The sequence below is a fragment of the Nomia melanderi genome, chromosome 3 (assembly GCF_051020985.1).
Source record: "Nomia melanderi isolate GNS246 chromosome 3, iyNomMela1, whole genome shotgun sequence".
Lineage (NCBI taxonomy): Eukaryota > Metazoa > Arthropoda > Insecta > Hymenoptera > Halictidae > Nomia > Nomia melanderi.
The window spans coordinates 21,281,813-21,291,424 of record NC_135001.1 but is presented as its reverse complement, the minus strand read 5'-3'; the positions used below and the strand labels follow the sequence as shown (position 1 = coordinate 21,291,424).

Below are 9,612 nucleotides of genomic sequence, written 5' to 3'. Positions count from 1 at the left end.
AGCAAACGAGCGCGGTCAATTGAGAAACAAGAAATTCGAGATCGGCCATTTTGCGGAGTACGGTATTTCCACCGTTGAAGCGGGAGAGAACACGCGTTCCGTTCGTTTCCCGGTGTCTCTTTGTTCTGTAAATGGTCGGTGTATCTCGCGGCGGCCTTCGAACTATTCCCTTATCGTCAGTCCACTGCCAGCTTCGCATAATCTGGATCTTTGTCAGCGATTTCAAACAAAGCGCTCGAAATCTCTGTTTGTCCGACGAGCACGCAACTCCTTATCTAACGTAAACTTTGCTTTTCTTTGTGGACAGGAAAAGAAAGGAGAGGCGGGGGACAATCCTTCCCTTTCCTGATCGTTCGCGCGACAGAATTCCCCTTCCCGCGCCGCGGAAGAGGAAAATCGATTGGGAGCGGGTCGCGGAGGCGGGTTTACGGTCCGCGCCGGATGTCCTGGAATCTTTCCGTTGCTCCAAATTCGACTGGTTCCCCAGATCGATACGGAAGAGTTGTTTGAGAAAACGTGCCGTTTCTTTCGTGCGCCACGTTGTACGTTTCAGTGAGATAACCGGAGTGCTATTTGTCTAGAGATCGTTTAGTACAACGTTCCATTAGCTCGAGGGCGTTGTTCGATTTCAGATTTGCCGACGACCGTTATTCGCTCGGAATTTTTCCGAGTGCTCCGAAACATCTGGATCTGTAGGTCAGGGGTTCTCAAAGTGTGGGTTAATTATTGACTGGTTGTGAAATATTTGAAAATTTCAGTATTTCGATATTTCAATATTTCAATATCTCAATATCTCAATAAATATCTCAATATCTCAATATCTCAATATCTCAATATCTCAACATCTCAATATCTCAATATCTCAATAAATATCTCAACATTTCAATATCCCAGTATCTTAATATCTCAATATCTCAATATCTCAATATCTCAACATCTCAACATCTCAACATCTCAACATCTCAACATCTCAACATCTCAACATCTCAACATCTCAATATTCAAAAATTTTTCAATTCCAATATCCGAAAATTTTTAAATTTGAATATTAGAAAATAACCTTCGTACATAAACCGGTTACACGAAACGAATCAAAGCAAAAAGTATCGGCAAACGAGTCGCAAACCCGAATTCATTTCGAGGATTAGATTCACAGCCATACAAACTTGGAGACCAGTGTTCCAAATTAATAAAAGATTCGTCCCTGCGTGCGTTCCATTTTCCACGAACCACGTTCCACATACCGGCACCGGTCATCCGAGCGGCGTTCGTCCGAAGATCGTTCCACGCGAGGCCCGATTACTCGAACGGCGTCGTTCGATTTCAAATTTGTCGACGACCGCTATTCGCCCGGGTTAAATACGTCAGTGACGTTCTGCGAAATCCATTGGCTCGTTAGCCCGTCACGTGATAAATTGGTACGCTGCCAATCGGTGTGTTAGCCGCGGCTGGCAGGATGCCATTTGTTTACCGGACCGTTTGAACGACTCAATATCGGTTTCTGATTTAAGCCGCTTATCGCTCGCGCCGATTGGCCCCGTTCGCTGCGTCGATTCTGCCTTTTAATCGACTTACCCCGGCCTGCGCCCCCGAAACCTGTCCAGACGCCGTCGCCGGTCGCGCGATCCCCGTAACTTTCACTTCCGATGGAACCGATACCGCGCCCGCGAACCGTGGAAAACATTAATTACGACCGAGCAAGAGCGTTTCGATGGTTCTCGAATGAAACGTTAATTGCATCTACGCGCAACGAATCGACCGCGATAAAATCCACTGTTACTATCGGCGTTACTATTAATAGTTGCTTTTATTACCGGTTGTTTATTCAAACTTCCTCGGAACTTTAATCACCTCCAATTACACCGGTTACCATTAAGTCCCATCCAATTCCGAGATTCTTTCAATTATTATTCGATAACGTCCAATTACTCCGATCATTATTCAATCAATTCATTCAATTTTTCCAATCGGTCCCAATGATTTCTTCAATTATCTCTACTCGTGTACAAACACGAGTGCCGTGTGCGCACACACGTGTTCGCGTTTAGACGCGGCTACGAGCCGATACGTTCCCGCGCGGAGCGAGAGAATGAAAATACCCGGACGGCGGCGCATTGTTCGTTTTTCCTCGGGACGCGTGTCGCTTGATTTAACGCGATCGCCGGCGAATATTAATATTCCCGGCGAAAGCTCGCCGCGCACGCACACTTTGACCCGCAGCATTTTGCAACTCCGGAATCCGTGACTCGGTTTCAGAAGCGGCGACGACACCGGGAACCCCCCGCCCGCCCTTCGCTCTCCGGCCCGTTTCGCAGACCGCGCGCGCACGTGAATCGAATGAGCCGCATCTCGACCGCGGTTCAGAAAAGGAATTCCTCCGAATGGAGGCCGAGCGAATTAGCATAAGAAAATTGGAAGCCCACTTTCATATTGTGCGTATACTGCACGTACGTTTCGGACATGGGATCAGCATGCAACGGGCACGCGTTTATGCACCCACGAGTCGCATTTGCATCCGAATGAATCCTGCGCTTCGGAGGCGTCGTCCACGTGTCCGGATGTCGCGTACTCGAGGAGGCTCTCGTTTCTCTTTTGTTGGCCTAGGCGGCTAATTAGCCCTTAACCCTTTGCACTCGAGAATATTTTTCTCAATATTCATTATTTTCGAATGAAATATCAGTGTTATATTTTACAACATAAAGAAATACCTTGCACAATTTAAGTAACAGAACTATTTTATTTCTCGAGGAGGCTCTCGTCTCTCTTTTGTTGGCCTAGGCGGCTAATTAACCCTTAACCCTCTGCACTCGAGAATATTTTTCTCAATATTCATTATTTTCTGATGAAATATCAATGATATATTTTACGACTAACATAAAGAAATACCTTGCATAATTTAAGTAACAGAACTATTTTCTCGAGGAGGCTCTCGTTTCTGTTTTGTTGGCCTAGGCGGCTAATTAACCCTTAACCCTTTGCAGTCGAAAATATTTTTCTCAATATTCATTACTTTCTGATGAAATATCAATGATATATTTTATAACTAACATAAAGAAACATAAATTAAGTAACAGAACTATTTTATTTCGATGTTTCATGTGCTGATGCATTATATCAAAATTTAATATTGAATCCTAAATTTTATCATTTCCATGAGTCAAATCAAATGGCGCCTCTCGAGTGCAAAGGGTTAAAAAGTTGAGTGGTGTCCTATACGGAGTGAGACGGAACTACAGAGAATTTTCTTTTCGATCGTTACGTCTCGCTTAATCGCATTCGATCTCGCTTCCGTCCTTTGTTATTGCCGCGCGCCAATAATGACCTTGCGTCCAAGGTCGAGGCGACCCGAATTTCGTGAGTGGAAGGGTCCTCTTGCCCCTGTGCACTTTCAGCTTGGCGATCGATGGAGCTTATTGCTAAAGTTTCGGGAATCCACTGTTACTCAATTATTTTGAGAACCAATGGAACCATTAGTTCGAACTAATTTATAACTTTCCTCAGCTTTTACTGGAACTATTGTACGTGAAACGATTCTTGTCGAAAAGATGTGCTTACTGAAGTGAGTGACTAGAAAATAAGTTAAATTAATAACATAAATCTAACATAATTTTTCACAAACATAACTTGAAAATGTACACGCGCTTTTTTAATGACAAAGCAGAGTCTTAAATCTTTTACAGAGGCTCGTAGTTCATTGCTCATATTAAAATTGATTCGGAGTTGCTGAAAGGTTATATTAAAAATTGTTCGGAGTGCAAAGGGTTAAGAATGAAAATGTTTAACCCATTTGCATCATAAACATATGCGCGCCACCGTTGTGTAATTTGTATATCACAAGAAAAGGGAAACATACATTTTATGAATGCGATAATTGTTGATTTTATCCTGTTATACGTTCCGAACCATTTTTATTTTGATGCAATTGAAACATTTATGAGGATCAATCTTCCACTTTTTCGTGTGATGCAAACGGGTTAACAACGAATGGATAAACATTTTAAATAAGTTTATGGCCACGTTGGATTATCAATTACTCGTTTATCGCCGCGTTTATCTCTGCGAAGGAATAAGTGATAAGTGAAACGTCCGAGGATCTGGTGGCAGCGAACGCGTCGAGAAACCACAGGCCGAAACGGACTCGGCGATTCCCCGACGAGAGAAACGCGGAAACGGTCGGCTACACGAGTTGTGGAAACCCTCACGGTGCTTGCGGTTTAGTAGCGTATCCGGTACAAGGCACTTCCGAAATTTATTACAAGACCGCCTCATTTACTCGCGGCTGCCTCGAGCGTCCAACTTTTTCTCGTTGAAAAAAAGTGAAAGAATCGATGCACATGGATTTTATTCGACGATTGGAACTCCTTGAACCTTCTGTCGAAGGAAAACAATACCAGCTGATGAATATTTCATCTCTGGCGCATTTGTTCGCAATGAATGCAAAATTTCTCTTTATGCCAGGAAATTATAAATGAGAAAGTAACTTGTCCTAACTTCATCGACAGAGAAGTAGTTATTAATGATGAAATTATATTTACTCATGTGAGAAAGTGAGAAATGCTATAACATTCCTTCGATCTTTTATTTTCCTTCTCAGTACAAAATTTGGATGTGCGGAGAATCTAATAATTTTAGGGTAATTTCCTTAAGATTCATTAAAATATTTAATATTACAACCGTTGCAATATTGGAGCCTCCAGAGTTCAAAGGGTTAATTCGTTTCAAAGAAAGTCGTATACATCTCATAAAAAGAATGTTGAATATTTCTAGTGAAAAACTTTCGAGTACAAAGGGTTCATTCCTATTTATTTAATATTATAACTGGTGCAATATTGGAGCCTACAGAGTGCAAAGGGTTAAAACACGTATCGTTCCACGCGTGTAAAGTATATTTCCAATTAGCATCGGAATCCAACGTGGCCGAGCGGAAAGAAGGAAAATCAAGATGTCGCAGGCGTTGCCAGCGCTCAACGAATTTATAGGTTTACGCGAGCATTCGGCCGGCCGAGGCTGTAACCCCGCGATATCGCGCGGACACAAAGGAAATCTACATTGAATGTACGGTACCGTCGCGGCGAGACCGCGTGTCGTTCGATCGTGCTGGTGAAAAGCGGGCTTAAACACGGATCGGTCGTTAAAACGCGACGAAGAACACGCGTGTGTAAGTCGCGATAATAATACCATAATTCCCGGCGGGGATAATGGAATATACACCACTGACCTAGTGCTACAATAGGCGGCGAGCAAAACGACACTTTCGATAGGCTGCAGCTGGCATTAGCTTTACGCTGCGTTATTAACGCTGGATCTGCCAGATGGGTCGGAATTATTCATTTCTGGTTCATCCTTTTACAATTGTTACAAGGAAACGAATGTTTCTCGGAAAAGTTACTATAGAAATGAATTACCATAGAATTTAGATATTCTATAGATTTAAATATTCTATGTTAGAGTTTCATGTCCAATTTCGCGTTCCTCTTTTAGATACTTGCAACTTATATTCAGTTGGTCCTGTGCTTGCATCGGTTTATTGTTGAATATTTATTTGTAGAAATAAACAAATTTGAAAAGCTAAGTATATATTTATTAAAGTATGTAGGTGCTTTACAAAAACAGAGCACTGTTCAACGATTGAGCATTTGCTTCGAAACTGTACGAACGACGCGAAGAAAAGAAGAAAAAGCTCAGCGTGTCCGACAAAATGGCTGTCCACGGGAAAAATAACTGACCGCGAAACAGAGGACTACACCAATGGATACCTCGCAGTCATTAAAAATATACTTCATGCTCATTCTCAACACTTATGGAAACCTTCATGGTTATACATCGATGACCTTTGAACCTGTTAACTGTGGGATTCACTTTGGAAAAGCTCTGATCGGAATGAAATGAAATAATGTGTATACTCGTCAAACGTAGAAATGCGTCAGTATTGTATCTAAAGCGAAACAAAGAATTACATATTTACCTGAAAAAAATAAGTAATTCATCATTGAAGAAATTAGTAGCATTTCGCATTTTAAGATGGCGTGTACGCTCTACTATAATAGGTGTTCACAATAAATTCCATCATAGAAGCACCAGGTGGGTGAAAGTGATCTCTCGACTTCCTCTTTGACAATTATTCTAAAAAAATGATGTTTACATATAAAACATGATAACACAGATAATAATTTCTGGGGAATGACCGAAGAAACGGATGTAACGGTACAGAAATTGAATCGCTAGTCGATGGAAAAATTCAATTTGACTGGTCGGTAGTTGGAACGTTAACGCCAGGATTTATTATTGCCTCTCATCTTCTCCCGGCGCGTTCCGATCGCCGTTCACCTCCTCGCTTCTTCCATGTCGTCGAACCGGCTCGGAACGTGTTGCGAAATTATTGTTTATAGCCGTCGCCGGTTGTTCCGAGAACCGTGGAATCGAATTTTTACACAGTCGCGCAGTCATTGTTGCATTTCGATCGAGCGAGCGCGAGGGCACGGTGCAAGGTTCGGCGCATTGTTTCGCGCGTTTCCGACAGACGTTCGCGCTCGAATCGCTCTCTCCGCGAAAATTATACAACCGGCTTATCCGTTATCGACGATCGACGTCTGCAATCTTATCGCGATCGAGAGCGGAAATATAAAACTTAATAATCAATTACTGCACCCCGCGTTCCCCGTTCGACGCGGGCCTCGTCTCGACGATTTTTCTCCGCGGAGTCGCTCGATCGTTAACAATTCGCGAAAAGATACGAGAATTTTCTGTTCCCTGTTATTGTTCGTTTATTTTAAAGGTCATCGATAACAGCGAAAGTCTTTTAGCTGAACTTCTACGCAACGAACGATAGTGGTGCTCCTCGGTAGATCGAGTGGGAAATTTCCACTCCGAGTTCAACTCGTTATTTCAAAGCACGACGTTCATTGAAATTAATGAAAATTAGAGAGCGGAGTTAAAACTATGGCATTAGCTGATATTACAATTGTATTTACTTCGGGACGCTACGTTCACGATCGTTATCGTCGCCTTTTAATTGCCTTCGTGCGGGTCTTCGTGACAGTCGACCCGTTAACACGGTGACAGCGTAAACACTGTACACCTGACCTTCGATTTACGCGGCACTTTTGTACGCGGTACATTAAAACATTCACGCCGAATAAAATGTATTTTTGCTTTCTCAGATGTCGTTGTGTTTTCTTGTTAGGCTATATGAAATGAATACGTATTTCGAGAACTTATATCAGCTTTTTTATCAATATTTTCTTTCCTTATATCAGCTTTTTTAATATTTTCTTTTCTCAATATTTTCTTTTCTTGTATCAGCTTTTTTAATATTTTCTTTCCTTATATCAGCTTTTTAAATATTTTCTTTTCTTATATCAGCTTTTTTAATATTTTCTTTTCTTGTATCAGCTTTTTTAATATTTCCTTAATATTTTCTTTTCTTATATCAGCTTTTTTACGAATATTTTCTTTTCCCTCGATGGACTCCGTTTACGCGAGTTTTATTCGCGTAACACGGATACGTGAAACGGATTGTCGCTTGAATCGAGGATCAGGTGTGTGTAAGTAAGTTGGCACGAGGGAAAATGACGGGAACGCATTTTATTCCAGCGCCTCCGCGTCACGGACGTTTCCCGGTGACCGTTTTAGTTCCGCGGGATTCAATTTACCCTGACGATCGCTTCGATAGCGGGCAAGCGGTCCCGTTCCGCAAAGCGTATCGCGCGAGGCGTCGCGTCGCGCAATCTTGCAGAGCGCATCGCCGACTTCCAAGTCGTTCCAGCCGCGGCTGAAAACTGTAAAGATATCGGCCCCGATTCTCGGAACGGTCTCGGAGAATCATTACACTTTACGACAGTTCTGCAGAACTGAGATTAGTCGGTATATTGATGATGTTTACGGTTCAGGTCTTGTGTATGTCCTAAATCAATAATTAATAGGATAATGAATATCATCGGTTTTGATCTTTGGTATGTTTCTTTCCTAATTTTCTTGTCTTCTGATATTTTGAGTTTCAGCGTTTTAGTATTCTTTGAAATTGTTTGCCCCTATTTGCGTAAAAATCAGATGGCATTTTCCTAATTTTGAATTCTGATGTAGTTAATTCCAATAACTCAATATTTCTTTAATTTTTAACGCCGCGAACGCTACATTCCTAATTTCGTTGCCTTCGAGTATTCTTAATTTTAGTATTCCAGTATTCTAATTTTCTTGCCTCGATTTGCATAAAAACCAACGGAAACACCTCCGCGCCTTTCTCACGCAATTCATTTGTCTCCGGTATATTCAAAATGGAATTTCCCAATGAAATTCCCCACAATTTTTATCAAAACTATACAATAATACTAATTACTCGACAAAGTATGATTTTACAGAACTCAAAATAGAATTTCCCAATGAAATTCCCCACAATTTCTACCAAAACTATACAATAATACTAATTACTTAGCAAAGTATGATTCCACAGAAGAGTTCGCCGATTCGAGTAAAACTCGTATCGTCGGCAGATACATGTAACCCCATAAAATACGTCGATAGCGGCTCTTTCCGTCGATTTATCGCGCGCACCAGCAAATTCCTCGACTCGGGATGAAGAATTGAGTTGGAAGGACTCGATTCGCGGACAATACGTCGCGAAATGCTCCGCGGCAGCGCGTGCTCTTTGTTTACCCGCGCATTCCATCGGTCGCACGCGCACGCGTGCATTTATATTAGCCGCGGGGTTTATCTACATCACAAAGCGTTGCCGCCTCGGTTGGCCTACTTATACCGCGTCTCTGCTATTTTCCCATTCCATTTTACTCGCCGCGAACTATGGAAAACCCGAGGAGACCGCGAGATATCGCGCGAAACGCGCCTCGCGTTCGGATCGTTCTCAATTAACACTAGTACCGTCGAATAGATGAAAATGACCCGAGTCTTAAACATAATATTAACATATTTTTATATAAAGACACTTAGCTGTGCAACTTCGCTAATTACCACAGCATTGAAAGAAATATAAAATTTCATTCGAATTGATTATCTATTTAAAATATTCGAATCATTCTGAATTAACACTGGTACCGTCGAATAGATGAAAATGACCCGAGTTTTATACATAATATTAACCCTTTGAGCTCTGTAGGCTCCAATATTGCACCAGTTCTAATATTAAATATTTTAATGAATTTTAAGGAAACTACCTTAAGATTATCAGATCTTCCAAATATACAAAGTTTGTACTGAGAAGGGAATAATGGTCTAAGAAATGTTATAACATTGTTAATTTTCAGTAGGACTACCAGCAAAATTTGTAGGAGGTGCAAAGGGTTAAAATGCATGTGAGATTTCTTAATTCAATCTAAAAAAATGTCGTCTGTCTCATTAGAAAATGTTGAATATTTCCGGTGAGAAACTTCTGGAGTGCAAAGGGTTAAAATGAATATCTCTAGCGAAAAACTTTCAAGTGCAAAAGGATTAATGCCACTGAAAGTGTACAGTGAATTTCTAAAGTTCGCGAACGTTCAGGATCGGCTGTTGCATTTATAGATATGATCGTGACCTATCCTCCATCTTCAACGGATCCAACCTATTCGGTATTCAGGACCATCTCGCGTTTACCGATTTACTTTCCCTGTCCCAGATTAT

The 9,612-nt window shown here is 41.6% G+C and overlaps 1 long non-coding RNA gene across 1 annotated transcript; it reads right to left on the bottom strand.

Annotated features, from left to right (window-relative positions):
• Positions 1-5,698: 5,698 nt before the first annotated feature.
• LOC143174354 (uncharacterized) lies at positions 5,699-6,648 on the bottom strand. Its single transcript, XR_012998196.1, has 3 exons — positions 6,290-6,648; positions 5,966-6,123; positions 5,699-5,871 (listed from the first exon to the last, which is right to left on the bottom strand). It is a non-coding gene; the product is annotated as an uncharacterized LOC143174354 (long non-coding RNA).
• Positions 6,649-9,612: the final 2,964 nt, after the last annotated feature.